The sequence below is a fragment of the Carcharhinus amblyrhynchos genome, chromosome 27 (assembly GCF_965287045.1).
Source record: "Carcharhinus amblyrhynchos chromosome 27, sCarAmb.v2.hapA, whole genome shotgun sequence".
NCBI classification, from domain to species: Eukaryota; Metazoa; Chordata; class Chondrichthyes; order Carcharhiniformes; family Carcharhinidae; genus Carcharhinus; species Carcharhinus amblyrhynchos.
In genome coordinates this window covers 37,675,430-37,695,768 of record NC_137350.1, presented here as the reverse complement: position 1 = coordinate 37,695,768, position 20,339 = coordinate 37,675,430, and the positions used below count along the sequence as shown (strand labels likewise).

The following is a 20,339-nucleotide window of genomic DNA, read 5'->3' as shown; positions in this document are numbered from 1 at the left end:
GTTCTTACGTTCTTATATGGATGACATGACCTGCCCACCGGGTCTGCGCTCTCATCAGCAGTGTGTGGACTGATGGTAGACTTGCTCTAGAGAGAATTTCAGTAACTGGTACTTTGTCTTGCCATCTGATGCGTAATATTCTGCAAAGACAAATCATGTGGAAATGATTGAACTGTCTTGCATGCTTTCGATACAGTGTCCATGTTTCACAGGCATACAGAAGGGTAGTGAGTACCACGGCGCTGTAGACCTTCAGTTTTGTTGCTGGGCTGATTCCTCAACGTTCCCATACAGTGGAGCGCAGTCTACCAAAAGCAGAACTTGCCTTTGCTATTCTGCAGTTAACTTGTGTATCAATAGTCACTGCTTGAGAGAGGGTGCTGCCTGTAGTTTCTGCCCTTTGATTGTGATTATGGGTTGTGTGTACGGTGCATGAGGAGCAGGCTGATGCATGACTTCGGTCTTTTTAATGTTGATGGTGAGTCCAAAGTTGTCACAAGCCGTGGAAGATTTGTCCGTACTGAATTGCATCTCTGGCTCTGAGCCAGCATACAGGGCACAGTCATCGGCAAAGAGGAAATCTCTCAGCACTGTCTCCTGGTAACAGCTTGAAGTCTCCTCAGGTTGAAGAGCTTCTCATCCACTCTGTACTTGAGGCTGATTCCAGCAACACTGTCCTGGAAGGCATCAATCAGCATGGCAGTGAACATCATGCTGAACAGTGTGGGTGCGAGCACACAGCTCTGTTTGACACCACCATGTTTGACCTCCCCACTAACGGGAGCTATAGGGAGGTCATTGAGGCACCCGCACCCCTCCCGTCCCTGCAGGGTGTGGTATCACCAGCCTGACCCGCTGGCACTGCCCAAGAGGAAAAGTGGCAATGCTTAAGGGGCACCTTGGCACTGCCCACTGGGCATCAGGGAGTGCCAAGGGGGCAGGGTCGGGGGGGGCGGGAAATCAGTTCAGGGGTGGAGGGGGTTCCGTTGCCACCCTGCATTCGGGATCGGTGGCAGAGGAAGGGAAAGGTTTGATCGGGGCTGCCGGGAAGCGGAAGGGGTATTGCAGGGAGATTGGGGATGACCAGAGAGGCCAGTGATTGGGGTGGGGAGATGGTTGGAGAGTGGGGAGGAGATTGGAGAGGCAGCGATGTAGGGCCGCGGGGCTGGCCAGCCATCGGGAGACCAATAGTTCTGACACCTGTTCTTACGCAATTTCAGCACTTTGAATGTTTTTGGGAGAATCGCTCCGATAGGGTGAGATGGAGTGGGATAGGAGGCAGTACAAATGGACTTTTTGGGCTGAATGGCCAGTTTCTGTGCTGTGCAATTTAATTTAAGGCCGAACTAAGTCCTACAAAAAGGCCACAAAATCTAACAGGGTCAAAAGAGAAAACCTTTTCCCGTTTGGATCAGTCGCTGTAGATCCCTGAGCTTCCCAGAGCAGATTATATTGACTGACTGAAGTTGTATTGTTGGAACTGTAACAGTCAATTTACCTCTCACTGACCAGACCTTGCATTAAGTTGATCTTTCTCTACACCCTGGCTATAACTGTAACACTACATTCTGCACTGGCTCCTTGCCTTCTCTATGAACGGTATGCTTTGTATAGCGCGCAAGAAATAATACTTTTCACTGTATGTTAATACATGTGGCAACAATAAATCAAATCAAATAGTGAACTCCCACAAACAACAATGTGGTGGTGAGACTATTTTTAGTGATGTTGGTTGAAGGTTAAATATTAACCGGGACTCCGGGGAGAATTCTGCTGCTCTGCCCCCGGTGCTGGGGACCATCTGAGAGGGCAGACAGTCTCAGATTAACATCCCATTTGTAAGATGGACCTCCGACAGTGCCACAATCCCTCAGTACTTGCACTGCGAATGATGGCGCGGATTGTGGACTCAAAGCTTTGAGGTGAGATTTAAATCCTGACCCTTCAATACTGAGGCGCAGGGAGAGCGCCACTGACCCGAAGCTGACATCCTTCGGGGATGGTTGTGATGAATATTTACAGCACTTCCTGTGAGTACCGGGGTCTTAAGAGCATTCATTTCCTGTGAACCACCTCCTTTCTGAGTGTGTTGCACGCAGGCTCCTGAGCAAATAGGATGAGGAAATTAAGATCTTAAACTCCAGTGGGTGGCAGGAAACTGCAGAGCAAAGATTTTTCCAGCTCACTGTTTCTCCCAAAACGTGCCTACTTCCGGTGTGACCTTTGACCCTGGGCCTGTAATGATGGGCCCCAGTGCTTGCCTGTGCTGCACAGTAGCCACGTTGCTTCCTCGTATCTACTGGGCCTTTCATGGAAGCATTCGTGTCTTAAGCCCCCTCCCCCATTCCCTCGACACACGCACAATAAAACACTCACACACACTCTCATTCACAAGGCCACTTATTTCATCAAGGCCTTCCTTCACAGGGGGGAATAAAGAGGCTAAAACATAACAATGCCAGGCCCAAGCTGCAGTTTAAAAGGCAGAAAGAACTTACATTTATATAGCACCTTTCTGAATGTCCCAAAGTGCTTAACAACCAGTGGATTATTTTTGAAGTGTCGTCACTCTCGTAATCCAGCAAACACCAATGTGATAACCACGTGATAATCTGTTTTATATTCTTGGTTGAAAGATAAATCCCTGACTGTTGGGGTGAAATCCCCTGCTCTTTGAAATAGTAAGAAATCTCACAGCGCCAGGTTAAAGTCTTAACAGGTTTATTTGGTAGCACAAGCTGCGAGCTTTCGGAGTGCTGCCCCTTCATCAGGTAAGTGGGAGTTTTGTTCACAAACAGGGCATATAATGACACAAACTCAATTTACAAAATAATTTCTCCAAGACACATGACAACGCAGAGTTGCTGAGTGGAGACTGATAGCCAAGTTCCGCACACATGAGGATGGCCTCAGCTGGGATCTTGGATTCACGTCACACTATCTGTAACCCCCACAATTTGCCTGGACTTGCAAAATCTCACTAACTGTCCTGGCTGGAGACAATACACATCTCGTTAACCTGTGCTTAATCCTCTCTCCACTCACACTGTCTGTACCCTTAAGACTTGATTACCTGTAAAGACTCGCATTCCAACCATTATTTTGTAAATTGAGATTGTGTCTTTATATGCCCTGTTTGTGAACAGAACTCCCACTTACCCGATGAAGAGGCAGTGCTCCAAAAGCTAGTGGCGTTTGCTCCCAAATAAACCTGTTGGACTTTAACCTGGTGTTGTGAGACTTCTTACTGTGTTTACCCCAGTCCAACGCCGCCATCCCCACATCTTTGAAATAGTACCATGAAATTCTTTGTGTTCACTTGAGAGGGTAGATGGGACCCCGATTTGGCACCTCACCTAAAAGGCAATGCAGCACTGTCTCTGCACTGTACCGGAATGTCAGACTGCATTTTACCTTCATGTTCCTGGTGTTAAATTCAAACCCTTAGCCTTTGAACAAAGACATTAAAAGTGTTAGCCATTGGTCTACTCTCTTAATACCTCCACACCCACTTATATGGGTAGTAATCCCATTCTGGGTGGAACCCCACGACCCCCCTCCCCCATCCACCTGGCCCACTCTTCCTGTTTGGAGGCGTTACACTTCCACAGGTAGTGACAATTCTCACTCACCCAACTATGCAAGCTGAGGATGATCGATGTGCCATTTGGCTACGGCAGCAGCGCCTAAGCCTGATTTCCCCACCCCCCCATCACTTCCTGACCCTCCCCCATCCTGAGATGTACATAATAAGCAGGATAATAATAATTCTTCAACTGTGAGGAGCTGGTTGAATTTTCTGGTGGGCAGTGATTGGCCTGCTCTGCCGTTATGTCCTGGGGGCGGGGAAGGTCAAAGGTCCAGGCGCCATATGTAAATGGCGGATATTTGTTTAAAGTTAAGTTTAAAGTTTATTTAAGAGTGTCACAAGTAGGTTTACATTAACACTGCAATGAAGTTACTGTGAGAATGATTTGCTCATTGTGGGCGAGGTGCGTTCAGGTTCTGAATGAAGCCTAAAAGAAACAAGCCCCCTGCACTGTGCTTCAGCGAGATCTCCCAGCGGATTCTCCTTAAAGCCACACAGGAAATGTGGTGGATGCTGTTTCTGAGGCACAGCCGTGCTAAGTTACCCCTTAGCGCACCAACACACTAAGGCCGGAATTTTACCGGCATGCCAGCCCCGATTCCGGGGGTGGGCTCGGCTCGGAGAACGGCGTCTCCGTTGGCCTCGGGCGGGATCGTGCGAAACTTGGGCAGACGTGCTGGTAAAATTCTGCCCTAAGTCACGGACGGCACAGTGGTTAGCGCTGCTGCCTCACAGCACCACAGACCCGGGCTCGATTCCTGCCTTAGGTCACTGTCTGTGCGGAGTCTGCATGTTCCCCCCGTGTCTGCATGGGTTTCCTCTGGGTTCTCCGCTTTCCTTTCAGAGTCCGAAAGACTTGCTGGTTAGGGTGCATTGGCCATGCTAAATTCTCCCTCCGTGTACCTGAATAGGCACTGGAGTGTGGCGACTGGGGGATTTTCACAGTAACTTCATTGCAGTGTTAGAGTAAGCTGACTTGTGACTAATAAATGATAAAAAAAGTTAAAGTTTATTAGTCAGAAGTAAGGTTTACATTAACACTGCAATGAAGTTACTGTGAAATTTCTCTAGCTGCCGCAGTCTGGCGCCTGTTCAAGTTAATGCACCCAACTAGCACGTGTTACAGAATGTGGGAGGAACTCATTGTTAGGGGGATTAGTGGGGTAAATGTGAAGGTTACAGGGATAGGGAAGAGATTGGTCTGGGTAGGATGTTCTGTCAGAGAGTCAGTGCAGACCAGATGGGCCAAATGGCCTCCTCATGCTGTTGGGATTCTATGAATGGTTGTCCTGTGGGATGGCCTCCCTACGTATACAGGGCAGGAAGGTAGCTTCTATCCTTCAAGTTGAGCTCAGTCTGCGGATCGCAAACCCAGGCCACCCCTCGCAGGGTGGCATCATCCTGGATTTGGATTGCTGGGACAATGGGACTGTACAAGTAAACGGCTGCATCCCAACAGGACCAGGACTAATCTCCTTGTGGGGATATTTATTAGTGCTGTTTGGAGAGGATTTAAACTGGAGTGACAGGGATATTGGAACCTGCCTGGGGAGACACGAGAGAGACAAACAAAGATAGAAATGAGAGACAGAAAAGTAGAAAGCAAAACTGTAAGACAGAAGAATCAAGTGTTGGCAGCAAATAGGGCCATAGTACAAAAAGCTATGTGTGAAAATGTTAAAAATACAAGTCTAAAGACAGTGTATCTGAATGTACGGAGCATTCCCAATGAGGTACACAAATTAACAGTGCAAATTGGAGACATTCTCTCTTCCACCTTCTTCCTTCGGGAAAAAGATACAAAAGTCTGAGGTCACGTACCAACATAAGAACAGCTTCTTCCCTGCTGCTGTCAGACTTTTGAATGGACCTACCTCGCATTAAGTTGATCTTTCTCCATACCCTAGCTATGACTCTAACACTACATTCTATCCTCTCTCCTTTCCTTCTCTGTGAACGGTGTGCTTTGTCTGTATAGCGTGCAAGAAACAACACTCTTCACTGTATGTTAATACATGTGACAATAATAAATCAAATCAAATCAAAAAAATTACAGAGACATGGCTACAGGTGACCAAGGCTGGGATCGGAATATCCAAGGGTGTTCCATCTTTAGGAAGGGTAGGCAAAGAGGGAAAGGAGGTGGGATGGAGTTGATTAAGAATGAAACCAGTGCAATAGTGAGAGGGGATATTGAATCTGAAAATGTAAATCAGTCTGGGTGGAGATAAGAAGCAATAAGAAGTGGAAAGCGTCAGTGGGAGTTGTTTATGGGCCTCCAAACAGTAACTGTAAGGTAGGCAATAAACAGGAACTTAGAGATGCATGTAATAAGAGTGCTGTACTAATTGTGGATAACTTTAACCTACATATGGATTAGATAAACTGAATTAGTAATAATCCCTGTGGTGCACAAATCCCAGGAGTGTGTGGGAGATTTTTTTTACACCAGTATGTCAAAGCAATGCTATCCCAGATTTGATATCATGCAATGAGGAGTGGTTAACTAATAATCCTGTGCTGGGACCTTTAGGGAACAGTGACCATAACATGATAGAATTCTTCATTAGGATGGAAAGTGAAAAAGTCCAATCTGAAACAAGGGTCATAATCGAAACAACATGAGGCAGAAGTTGGCTACGATAGATTGGAGAAAAGGCACGATGGTAGCTAGCCCAGGATTAATATTCAAGGAACAAATGTATGCATTACCGCAGTTATACATTCCTTAAAACAAAAAACTGCGGATGTTGGAATCTGAAACAAAAACAGAAAATGCTGGAAAACCTCAGCAGGTCTGACAGTATCTGTGGGGAGAGAAAAGGGCCAATGTTTCGAGTCTGGATGACCCTTTGTCAGAGCCTTGATTGAGCTCTGAAGAAGGATCATCCAGACTCGAAACGTTGGCTCTATTCTCTCCCCACAGATGCTGTCAGACCTGCTGAGATTTTCCAGCATTTTACTGTTTTTGCTACACATTCCATTCTGGTGCAAAAATGCAACAAGGAAAACAGCCCAACCATGGCTAACAAAGAAATTAAGGATAGTATTAGATCCAAAGAGGAGTCAAATGAAGTTGCTAGAAAAAGTAGCAAGGCTGAGGATTGAGAGTAGTTTAGAATTCAGCAAAGGAGGACCAAGAGATTGATTAAGAGGGAATAAAAATAGCTGAGAAGAGGGATGGAGTTTAAAAACAGCGAGATCCTGTTGCAGCTGTATAAGGTGCTGGTGAGGCCACACCTGGAGTACTGTGTACAGTTTTGGTCTCCTTACTTGAGAAAGGATATACTGGCACTTGGGGGGGTTGGGGGGGTGCAAAGGAGATTCACTAGGTCGATTCCGGAGTTGAGAGGTTTGGCTTATGAGGAGAGACTGAGTAGACTGGGGATATACTCATTGGAATTCAGAAGAATGAGGGGAGGTCTTATAGAAACATATAAGATTATGAAGGGAATAGATAAGATAGAAGCAGTGAAGTTGTTTCCACTGCCGGGTGAAATTAGAACAAGGGGGCACAGCCTCAAAATAAGGGAAAGCAGATTTAGGACTGAGTTGAGGAGGAACTTCTTCGCACAAAGGGTTGTGAATCTGTGGAATTCCCTGCCCAGTAAAGCAGTTGAGGCTACCTCATTGAATGTTTTTAAGGCAAGGCTAGATAAATTTTTGAACAGTAAAGGAATTAAGGGTTATGGTGAGTGGGCGGGGAAGTGGAGCTGAGTCCACAAAAGATCAGTTATGATCATATTGAATGGCGGAGCAGGCTTGAGGGGCCAGAAGGCCTACTCCCGCTCCTAGTTCTTACGTTCTTATGTTAAATCCTGAAAATCTCCATCCCGGGGAGGTGGCCATGGGAATAGTGATTGTGTTGTTTGTCATCTTCCAAAATTGTGTTGATTATGGAACAGTTTCAGCATCCTGGAGCATGGCAAATATAACACTGATTTTTGAAAAGGGGGGTGGGGGTTGTAATACATCTTCAGAGGCAGAGATCCCTTCACCAAAATCCCTTTATTTACAAACTCTAACAGCAATACAGAGTGCTAGCAGTCAACAGTCTATCTTTGGGGGCTCAGAGGCACTGAGTAGGGGATGTTCACAGTAACTTCATTGCAGTGTTCATGTGACCCTATAGAAATCATAGAATCTCTACAGTGCAGAAGGAGGCCATTCAGCCCATTGAGTCTGCACTGATGACAATCCCACCCTATTCCCATAACCTCACATATTTACCCCGCTGGTCCCCCTAACTCGAAGGGCTTATTCATCTTGGCCAATCAACCTAATCCACATATCTTTGGCGTGTGGGAGGAAACCCACGCAGACACAGGAAGAATGTGCAAACTCCACACAGGCAGTCACCCGAAGCTGGAATTGAACCCGGGTCCCTGGCGCCATGAGGCAGCAGTGCTAGTCACCATGACACTAACAAATAAACTGTTCTGAACTTTGTGGTCGCTGCTCCGAGTATCTTTGTCTGTGTCTCGGTGTTGAAGGATGCAAAAGTGGCAAATTGGAATTGGGGGTACAGATCGGCTTGACGCCATCGAACAGCCAAATGACCAACACTACATTCTGCACTCGCTCCTTTCCTTCTCTATGAACAGTATGCTTTGTCTGTACAGTGTGCAAGAAACAATACTTTTCACTGTATACTAATACAATAATAAATCGAATCAAATCCTGTTCCTGTGCTTTGTTACAACCCAATAAAGCGAGTTCCCACAATCCCAGCTGGTTCTACACACTTACTATCAGAGTTTCTATATTACTCAGTAAAGGCTGGTCCCTCTGCTGCTAAAAGGAGTGTTGTATTTGGGAGTTTTGGGAATTGTTACTGGACTAGTGCTGCTGGTTTTGTTCTACGTGTGTTGTGTAGGCCAGCTGCAGCCTGAAAGAAGTTTTCTCACTTGATTTACATTTAAAATGTCCCAGCAAGGACACTTCAGCGAAAGCATGATTAAACGAGGGCTCTGCCTGCGAGGCAAGGAAATTGATGACATCTGTGTGCTTATTCCTGAGGGTTGATTGCAGTCCAATCACAGGGTGGAGCAGGGGGGAGGGGTGGGGGTGAGGTGGGGGAGGGGAGGAATGGGAAGGGGTGTTGGGGGTGGGTGGCAGAGTTGTGGGGGGGAAGGGGGAGAGGTGTGGGAGGGAGGGGGGAGGTGGGGCAGTGGGTATTCCTGAAACAAACAGCCGGAGCTCTCTAAACAACAGGAACATTCCTCAGGACAGATTAAAGTGTTGCCCCATTGAGGACTTGTGAAAGAATCTTAGTGAGTCAACGGCGTGTGTTAGTAAAGAATTCATTCATTCGGATTTACAGCAAACAAGCACATCACAGCCAGATTGAAAGGTCTGTGCTTTTTCCAGCTCACTGTGGCTAGGTGGAGGACAATTTACATCACCCCCCACCCCCTCCCACCCATCACCAAATCTATAGCCAGGCTTCCTTGGAACAGGGAGAGGCCACTTTTGCCGGCTCCACCATTCAATCCCTCAGTTCCATTTCTCTGGCTTCAATCCAAATGACCCAATATCTGGACCCCACAAAGGGCCATTAATCTCGGTTTGGACAGTTTCACTGTCCTGCAGACCCACAGCCTTTTGGCTGCACCAAACTCCACGTATTTACTACACTTTGTGTGAGAAATTACTCCCTGATTTTACCCCTGACTGATGAAAGGCCATTGACCTGAGAGTGGAGTTTAAACAAAAGTTAACTCGGTTTCTGTCTCCACAGATGCTGCCAGATCCATTCAGTATTTCCAGCGTTTTCTATCTCGGATCTCCAGCACCTGAAATGTGCTTTTAGCCTTTGCCTGCAGCATTTTTGCTTTTGGATCGCAACAGATTAGTCTGTTACAACTTCACAAATCCGTCAATAGTTGTAAAGCTCTTTGGAAAGCGCTGAGGTCCTGACCTGTGTTATGTAAATGTATCTTCTTTCCTATGGTGTTCTGGTAATCTCCTAACTCACCCCCACTCCAATCAGTGTTGGTGAACTCAGCAAGGCTCTCGTGCCTTGGCAGTTCCAACCACTGTGCCCCATCAGATTGAATATCTTATTACCAAAAGAGAAAACACTGGAAAATCTAGAATATGCAAACACAAGGAATAAGAAGATTTTAGGCCATTCCTCCCTTCAAGCCCACTCTGCCACTCAGTAACATCCTGGAAGATCTTCTGCCTCAAGATTTGATTTGATTTATTATTGTCACATGTATTAATATAGTGAAAAGTCTTGTTTCTTGCGCGCTATACAGACAAAGCATACCGTTTATAGAGAAGGAAAGGAGAGAGTGCAGAATGTAGTGTTACAGTCACAGCTAGGGCGTAGAGAAAGATCAACTTAATGCAAGGTAGGTCCGTTCAGAAGTCTGACAGCAGCAGGGAAGAAGTTGTTCTTGAGTCGGTTGGTACGTGACCTCAGACTTTTGTACCTTTTCCCCGAAGGAAGAAGGCGGAAGAGAGAATGTCCGGGATGCGTGGGGTCCTGCCAAGGCAGCAGGAAGTGTAGTTTCCCTGCACTATTCCTGGATATTTTTACATCTTTCATTCCCTCACCCTGCAGTATAAATAGCTCCCACTTTCTATGTCTTTTAGCTTTGACAAAGGGTCACCTGAACTCGAAACGTCAGCTCTTTTCTCTCCTTTCAGATGCTGCCAGACCTGTTGAGATTTTCCAGCATTTTCTCTTTTGGCTTCAGATTCCAGCACCTGCAGTGTTTTGCCTTTATTGACTATCCCATTAAATCTCTTTGAGAGCCCCACTCACCAACAAGAGGTTAATCTGGCACATTTTCGTAAAACAATGGATTGATTTGAATTTGTGACACTGGAGCTTTGGGGCTTTGTTGAGGTGTGCGCACACACACACACACACACACACTCTCATTGTTATTACCTTCCCAGGGCTTGGTACAGCTCAGTGGGAGGGCGTGGGGGGTGTGGGGGGGAGGTGGCTGGATGTAATGCCACTCACGATATGCAAGATTCAGGAATGTGAAAATGCCCCTGCGGCTCTTTGGCTGAAACCACCAGAGTTGGGTGTGGCTTTAATTTTCATAACTGCTGTATTGTCCAATAGAATTCAATGGGTAGTGAGGCTACGTAATGTGACAATTTTAGTCAAAACTGTCTTACACACAGAATAATTAAACACATCTCAAATATAAATCCCTTAATAATCCCAGTACCCAAGAAAGTCAACTATACACAATGATCAAAAAAACACTTTCCGCTCATCATTTTACCAACAAATGCTGAAAAAGACTAAAGTTCAGGTATATGAGCATTAAGATCACAAGTCCAACAACCTTGTACATTACTGATTTACTAATTTTATATGGGTACGCACATTGCTTTAATCAACAAGAATGTGCAAACGCATGGAATAGGAAAAGGGGTTGGCCATTCAAGCCCACTCTGCCACTCAGTGAGATCCTGGAAGATCTTCTATCTCAACACCATTTCCCCGCACTATTCCTGGATGTTTTTACTGTGTAGAAATCTCAGTGTTGAACATACCCTATAAGTGAGTCTCCACAGCCGGAACATTCGAAAGATTCACCACCCACTGACTCCTCTCTGTCCAAATCGATCTGCCACTTATTCTGAGACTTTTCCTGGTTCTTCAAGGCTACAGACCAAGTGCTGGAAAGTGGACTGAAGCTGGATAGCTCTATCTTGGCCACACAGGTATGATGGGCTGAATGGCCTCCATCTGTACCATAAAATTCTATAATTCCATGACAGATCAGAAATGCAATTCGTCACTGTTGGATTTCCCCTCGATGGCCCCCGCAGCCTTTGGGAACCACCGTTACTGAGGATCCCAATCACTATCTGAGATTCTGGGTCAGACTGAAGTATGATGAGAAAAGCTAAATCCTTTGTCCATTCTTGTTTCTCATCTGCAAGTTTCTCCTTGGCAGCATCCATTCTAATCTCTTTTTAATCTCTTAACGTCCAATTTTATTTGGTAATGTATCTGCGAGAGGTTTAAAGTTTATTAGTGTTACAAGTAGGCTGACATTAACATTGGAATGAAGTTACTGTGAAAATCCCAAGTCACCACACTCTGGTGCCTGTTCGGTACGCTGAGGGAGAGTTTAGCATGGCCAATCACGTCTTTCAGATTGTGGGAAGAAAACGGAGCACCTGGAGGAAACCCACGCAAACATGGGGAGAATGTGCAGACTCTGCACAGACAGTGACCTGAGCCAGGAATTGAACCCAGATCGCTGGCGCTGTGAGGCAGCAGTACTAACCACTGTGCTATCATGCCACAGTGAAGTGCCTAGGGATGCTCTATTTTCAAGGTGCTATGTAAATATAAGTTGCTGTTGACTTATATTCATATATCCCCTAGCTGTCATACAGAACAGAGGCCATTCGGCCCACCATATCAATGCTGACCACCAAATAATTTAGTTTATTTGTTAGTGTCACAAGTAGGCTTACACTGCAATGAAATTACTGTGAAAATCCCCTAGTTACCACGTTCTGGTGCCTGTTCAGGTACAGAGGGAGAATTGGCCAATCTACTTAATCAGCACGTCTTTTGGATTGAGGAGGGAAACTGGAGCACCCGGAGGAAACGCACGCAGACACAGGAAGAACATGCAAACCCTGTGCAGACGGTGACCCAAGCCGGGAATCGAACCCGTGTCCCTGACGCTGTGAGGCAGCAGTGCTAATCACTGTGCCACTGTGCCTCCCAATCTGTACCAATCTAATACCAAATACCAATCTACACTAATCCCATTCACCAGAATTTGGACGGTACCCTACTGTGCTTTGGCCATTTAAGTTCTCATCCAGATGCTTCTTAAATGTTATGAGAACACCTGCCTCCTCCACCACTCTCTCAGGCAGTGTGTTCCATACTTCCATCACCCACTGGGTGAAAAATTGTAACACTGATCCTCTCTAATCTGCGTACTCCTCACCTTAACCCTATATCCACTGGTCTTAGACACATCTGCCATGGCAAAAAGATTCTTACAACTGCCATCTGTGCTTCTCATTATTTTGTACACCTATCAGATCCCCCCTCAGCCTCCCTTCTCCAGGACAACAAACCCAGCCTAGCCAGTCTCTCCTCATAGCTGAAACTTTCCATCCTAGAAAACATCTTAGTGAATCTCTCCTGCACCCTCCCCGATCCATCCACGTCCTTCCAATAATGTGCCACTGTGCCGCCCTTATATCCTACCCTTATCAGAGCTCCCAAAATGCATCACCTCACCATTATTAGGATTAAATTCCATCTGCCGTTGCTGTGCCCAATTTATCAGCTGAACAATATCAGTCTGTAGCCTAAAACTATCCTCCTCACTATCAACAACACCACCGATTTTTAGGATGTGGAGGTGCTGGCGTTGGATTGGAGTGGACAAGAGGAAAGTTCACATGACACTAGGTTATATTCCAACAGGTTTATTTGAAATCAACTTACAAAGGAGCAGCACTCTGAAAGCTTGTTATTTCAAATAAACCTGTTGGACTATAACCTGTAACCTCTCACCTTGACCAATTTTCATGTAATCTGCAAATTTACTAATTATAACATAATTAGCGCTCCAAAAGCTAGTGGTGTTTACTACCAAATAAACCTGTTGGACTTTAACCTGGTGTTGTGAGACTTCTTACTGTGTTTACCCAAGTCCAATACCGGCATCTCCACATCTTGTCAGCTTGGATCGGAAATGTCTCAACTTGTTGAGACTCCGAATTGGACTTGATTGGAATAAGAGCAAAAAAAGAAGTCCAACAGGTTTATTTGGAATCAAGAGCCTTCCGAGCGCTGCTCCTTCATCAAGTGAGTGGAGTAACCTGGTGTTTGCGAAACTTCATACTGTGCCCACCCCAGTCCAACACCAGCATCACTACCTTTAGCAATGTTGGTTGAGGGATAAATACTGGTTGGGACGTTCTCTCTTGCTCTCCTAGTGCCACAACATTATTCACATGCCCTAAGGGGGCAAATGGGGCTTTGGCTTACAGGTGGCGCAGTGGTTAGCACTGCTGCCTCACAGTGCCAGGGACACAGGTTCAATTCCCAGCTTGGGTCACTGTCTGTGCAGAGTCTGCAGTTTCTCCCTGTGTCCGTGTAGGTTTCCTCCGGATGCTCCAGTTTCCTCCCAGTTTGAAAGATGTGTGGTTAGGTGAATTGGCCATGTTAAATTCTCCCTCTGTGTACCTGAACAGGGTTTCACAACACCAGATTAAAGTCCAACCAGTTTATTTGATAGTAAACCCACAAGCTTTCGGGGTTTGCCCCCTTGTCAGGTGAGTGGAGAGTTCTGATCTCCTGACGAAGGGGCAAACCTCGAAAGCTTGTGGGTTTACTATCAAATAAACTGGTTGGACTTTAACCTGGTGTTCTGAGACTGTTTACCCCAGTCCAACGCTGGCATCTCCACACCCGAACAGGGGGCAGAGTGTGGCGACTAGGGAATTTTCACAGTAACTTCATTGCAATGATAATGTAAGCCTACTTATGACACTAATAAATAAACTTTAAACTGTTGACAGTGCAGAGCTCCCTCACAGTGCAATTCTGCTGAAATCTCTGGAGTGGGTTTGAAATGATCTTTCCAATTTAGAGGTGAGAATATTTCCCAGTGAGTCATGACTGATATCACAATGACCTTACTGGAATAATGAAGTGAAGAACTGTAACAACAAATGTAGATCGAATGCAGAGGATGAGGAAGAAATTCATCATTATGGAATAATAGATCAATACAGCATGGGAAGAAGCCATTCAGCCCATCGTGTTGTTGCTAGCTCTTTTAAAAAATCTAGTCAATTATTAGCCCCACGCTCTTGCCTTTTCCTCCTAACCCTGCAAATGTTTCCCCTTGCAAGTTTTTATCTGATTCCATTCAGATTGTTGGTGCATTTTTAAACAATTTTGCGTTGAAACGATATTCCAGGAGAGAAGCCGGCTGCCCTCCATGTTGTGTACCCAGTGTAGGAACCCTTGTTTTCCCTGAGGAGAGGACAGAATGGCCAGGATCTATCACATGAATATCTATATGCTCTTGTGAGACCCTCCCTTACTAAAGACATTCCTCGCATTCCTGATTTCTTAATTGTTGCTTCTGGCAGTGCTGAATGCTTTCATTGGGCTGGAGTGACAGGCGGGGAAACAAAGGCTGAGGCATTCACAGCTGGCTTGATTCATTGGGCTGGAGGAGATTAAGGAAAGCTCATATATATGCAAATCTGGAGTTCACAAACTCCTGATACAAGCAAATCTTTAAGTGCTTTTACATTGTTCGGCTTGATTTGGTGGGGAACCATGTCTGTGAGGCAGCTTCCTGAGCAAATCGATGTTCCCAACATGGGAAGGACCTCAGCTGTGGCTCAGGAGGAAGCGCTGATGCATGGGATGTAGAAGATTGAGAGTTCAAGTCATGTGCCAAAGAGCTAACCATAAAAACCAAGATAACAGCAAACCTTTGACCACACGCCCATCAGCCCATGGTCCACACCTAATGTCCTCAGGCCCCCTGCTGGATCTTGTTGGATGGTTGCCTGAGCACATTCTCAAAGTCATTTCACAGGAACTTTCAAACATAGCTTGGCTGGTGAGAAGGACCCTCCCTGTCAGATCCTTGCTGCACATTCTCTGAGTCTCAGGGCCTTGATTGGTTGGCTATGATAAATTACCCCTTAGCGTCAGGGTAAAAATGTTACGGGAATAGAACCTGGAAGGGATTATTGTTAGTGCAGGCACGATGGGCCAAATGGCCTCCTTCTGCACGATAGATTCTATGCTGGGTATCTCTGGATCAGTATTCCAGATCTCTGGATTTAGTCCAGGAATATGGCAACCGTTGGCAGTTGGATTAGGTGGGAGATTGTTGGAAGCAGCACTGTCGATTGTGAGCAACTCTCATGATGCTCGGTTAACAGATACAGCTGTGTCGGGCAAACATCAGACAGCAGTGATTCACTCTCTGTGCTTTGCCTTGCTGATTAGAGGCTGGATCTATATCTTGGGCCAGTATCTCCCACACACAATGCAGCCACCAATCCAACATTAACATTCCAGTGTCATCTTCATTAGAAACAAACGATCCCACAAGAAAATTGATGTATGAAATACCAGTTCCCTCAAAGGTGGTCACACTTGCAGATCTCCAATCCATTAGTTTGTGCTTGACCAAGTGGGTTGACACCAGAAGGTCTTCAGAAATATTTTGAGTTGAGTATGGGCCTGAGAAATCCAATGTATGTCTTTGCTCATTACGGGTGCGGTCATATTACAGATAGGTCCTGAATACTGTTATCATAATTCTTTTACGCAGTGAGTAGTTGAGATCTGGAATAACTCCCAGAGACTGAGCTAGAGGTAAACATGGCAGATTTCAAAGGGGAATTGCTCATTGACCTGAAGAGGAAGGATTTTCAGGATTAAGGGACTCGATGAGTTGCTCTCACAGTCCATCATTCTACCTGGTCACTGAGCTTACAGCAAACAGGGCAATGAATGGGGCAAACAAAAACAAAATCCTACAGAATAATCTAAATATGGAATTCAGGGGAAACATCTTTGCCCAGAGAGTGGTGAGAATGTGGAATTTGCTATCAATTTGGAGTGATCGAGGTGAGTAGCAAAGATGCCTTTATAGAGGAGAGGGAAAAACGAGAAGGAACTGCTGATAAAGTGTAAGGGAGAAGCATCGACAATGAACCCAATGGCCTGTTTTTATGCTGTATATTCCATGCAATATTAAAAATATAGTGTTAATAAAATCCAGTTTGTAGCATACATTTGTGAACTAGTATTAGATGTAACTCCATTCCTAGATTTTTTGTTCAGTCACAGGAAATGTATGTTGCTGCATTTATTTTCTATCCCTAATTTCCCATGAGAAGGTGCTGGTGGGCTGCCTTCTTAAACCAACAGGACTCCCACAGTGCTTTTGGGAGGGAATTCCAGGATTTTGATCCAGCGATGGTAAGGGAACAGTAATAGGTTTCAAAGTCAGGATGCTGTCAGCTTTGGAGGCCTTTCCGTGTACTTGCTGCCCTTCCTGATGGTAGAGTTGGGATTAAGTGCTGGCGAAGGAGCCTTGTTGCGTAGTTGCAATGCATCTTGTAGGTGGTACACAGTATGTACTGGTGGGGGTGGAAGTGAATATTTAAGGGGGTGGGTGGGCTTGAGTTTTCTGGGTGTTGTTGCAGATGAATCTGTCCAAGGAAGCGACTTGTAGATGGTGGTAGGGCTTTGTGGAGACCAGGAGTTAGCTTATTTCACTGGAATTGTAAATCATTGCCATCTCAGATATTAAGTGCGGTGATTATAGAAAATGTTGGGTTTTTTTTACAAAATTAAGTGAATTTAAATCGCTACAAAACTAAGAGTAATAACAATACATTGGGCGTTGGCTGTTTTTCATTTACTAACAACATAATAGAATCTCTACAGTGCAGAAGGAGGCCATTCAGCCCATTGGGTCTATCCCAATAGCTCCATGTATCTAGCCTGCTAATCCCCCTGACACTAAGGGGCAATTTAGCACGGCCAATCCACCTAACCTGCACATCTTTGGACTGTGGGAGGAAACTGGAGCACCCGGAGGAAACCCATGCAGACACGGGGAGAACGTGCAGACTCCACACAGACAGTGACCTGAGCCGGGAACCGAACCCAGGCAGCATTGCTAACCACTGTGCCACCCAGTGGTCTTAAAACCTGATATCCAGTGTATTAAAGTTAAAGTTTATTTATTAGTGTCACAAATAGGATAACATTAACACTGCAATGAAATTACTGCGAAAATCCCCGCGTCGCCACCCTCCAGCTCCTGTTCGGGTACACTGAGATAGTATTTAGCATGGCCAATGCCTAGACCTCTAGTGTTGGGGCTGTCTCTGTGCGAAACCCCTGTCTCACTCTCTGAGCCCCCTGTGCTTCCTTGTACTTGGGCTCCCAGTCTGCCAATTTCTCAATTTTATAATCCTCATCTTTGTTTTCAAATCCCTCCATGGCATCGTCTCTCCCTTTCTCTGTAGCCTCCTCTGGCCCTACAACCCTCTGTGAGAACTGCACTCCTGCAGTTCCAGAATCTTGTACATCCTCATTCCCAATTGGCCCAATGTTGATCACTGTGTCCCTAAACTCCTGATTCCACTCGTAAACCTCTCCACTTCTCTCACTCTGTCTTCACCTTTCTCTACAACCTACCTTTTGGATCACACTTTTGGTTATCCACCCTGATATCTCTTTATGGGGCTGAGTGTCAGATTTTGTTTGATAATTCTAATGTGAAGTACTCGATAAGGTTTGATTATTATTCTGTTAATGCAAGTTATTATTATTGTATCAAACCTCTCCTTAAGTTACCAGATACCCTTTGGTGATAGATTTGGTTTGCTTTCTTGATGGGAATGATGCACGTTCCCTGTTGGAACACACCGTACATTGTCTGTTCACCAGGATTGCAAATACTTGAACTTCCCGTACAGTGTGAATAAATGTAGGAGGACTTTATTTATAAAGCGCCTTGACGTTCTTGGGTCTTTGCTGAGCATTTAACGCCAATGAAGTACTTTTTAAAGTGTAATGGCTGTGGTAAAACTGGAAACAATTTGTGCACAGCAAGATTCCATAAACAACAATGAGAAGACAATCTTTTTAGGTATTGGCGGAGGGATAAAGAATCCTGGGGAGAGTTCCCCCGTTTCTTTTTGAAATAGATTTGTGCTAGCACGCCACAGGGTCCAGTGTAGCAGTAGTAGTCTGCACTGATGACTCAGTGATGTGGTATTAAGTCCTACAAAGCACAGAGGTCTTGGGTTCGATGCCCAGCCAGTACTGATGAGTTGATTGAGTTTTCATATAGCTTTCACTGCCTCCTTTGACAGGATCAGGGAGGTGCTGTGTTAGTAAGAGTTTAAAAAAAGATCAATAAATAAAACAATGTGACTCACCACCTCCTCCACTTAGTTAAACACTTGGCGACAAGCCCATAGTAAATGGGAGAGCTCAGAATGGAAGAGCTCAAGATTAGAATAATATCTATGCACACAGGACTGCAATAAGGAGATTTTACTCTGTATCAGCCTGAAGACTTAAGATTTGGATTTGGCTATCTGTGTATATTCCTATCACTTGGAATAGAATCATAGAATCCCTATAGAGCAGAAAGAGGCCATTCAGCCCATCAAGTCTGCACTAACTCTCCGAAAGAGCATCTTACCCAGGACCACCCCCCACCATAAGCCCATAACTCTGCACCATGGCTAATCCACCTAACCTACGCATGTGTGGAACGCTAAGGGACAATTTAACATGGCCAATCCACCTAACCTGCACATATTTGCACTGTGGGAGGAAACCCACACGGACGTGGGGAGTATGTGCCCAAGGCTGAAATTGAACCTGAGTCCCTGGTGCTGTGAGGTAGCAGTGCTAACCACTGTGCTGGGGTAGGTAAGGTATTATCCCTGGCTCAGTCGCAACCCACTATTGCCTGTGATTCAGGAGATTGTACGTTCACTCTTGAGATTTGAGCTCAAAATCTAGGCTGATGATTAAACGCGGTACTCGGGGAGAGCCGCACTCTTGGAGATGCAACGTTAAACTGAGGCCATATCTTCCCACTGCAGGTGGAAACAAAAGATCCTTTGATGCTATCTTGGAGAAAATAGGGAGTTTTTCTTGGTGTTCTGACTAATAGTTATCCCTCAATCAACAATTAAACATTATCTGACCATCATCACATTGCTACTTGTGGTGGTTTTACTGTTTGGAAATTGCCTGCTTACCGAGAGTATTGCACTGGCTGCAAAGCACTTTGAGATGTCCAGTTGTGATGGGCAGGACTGAACTACAAGTTATTCCTTTATAGTCTACATTCCTGGCCTCTAGAGTAATTTGGGATACTGTTACTAGGTTAAGTTAAAGAAAGACTTGCATTTACCTCTATTTATCATAGAATCATACAGTGTAGAAGAGGCCCTTCAGCCCATCGAGTCTGCACTGACACGCGATCTAATGTTAATTTGATTTCTTATTTTCATATGTTCAGGATACAGTGAAAGCTATTGTTTCTTGCATGCTATAGAGACAAAAACATACCATTCATAGAGTACATAGAAAAGGAGGTGCAGAATATAGTGTTGCCGTTACAGGTAGGGTGAAGAGAAAGATTGAAATATACGATAGAACCATTCAAAAGTCTGATGGCAGCAGGGAAGAAGCTGTTCTTGAGCTGGTTGGTATGTGACTTTTGTATCATTTTCCCATTGGAAGAAGATGGAAGGGAGTGTCCCTGGGGTATGTGAGTGAGGTCCTTGATTATGCTGACTGCTTTTCCAAGGCAGCGGGAATTGTAGACGGAGTCAATGTAGGGGAGGCTGGTTTGCGTAATGGACTGGGCGATGTTCATAACTGCTTTAGTTTCTTACAGTCCTGGTCAGAACAGGAGTTATACCAAGCTGTGATACATCCTGATAAGGTGCTTTTTATGGTGCCCATTATAGGACCTACTAAAGCTTCAGGACATCCCAACGCACTTTACTGCCATGTGATGTTGAAGACTAATCATTGTTGTAACATTGGAAGTCAGGTTAGGAGATGAACAGTTAAACTGAACTGTTAGTTCGACCACTGGTTTTATTTAGCCTATTGCTGTCACTATGCTGTATTCAGGGAGGCATTCTGGCGTCTCCTGAGCCACAGGCAGCTCTTTTGTGGCTGAAATGCAGGTTCTTTGAATACTTTCTT

General features: G+C 45.3%; 1 protein-coding gene across 2 annotated transcripts in view; it reads left to right on the top strand.

The window, feature by feature from the left end:
* Nucleotides 1–20,339, top strand: part of igf2bp1 (insulin-like growth factor 2 mRNA binding protein 1) — a 174,524-nt gene that overhangs the window by 90,930 nt on the left and 63,255 nt on the right. Inside the window, exon 1 of one of the 2 annotated variants that reach the window (XM_080213462.1) lies at nt 1,799–1,922. The exons of the other annotated variant lie outside the window; for it this stretch is intronic. The gene's annotated coding sequence lies outside the window, so the exon portion shown is untranslated. Of the gene's footprint in view, nt 1–1,798; nt 1,923–20,339 lie in introns of those variants that run through there. 2 annotated transcript variants of the gene reach the window in all.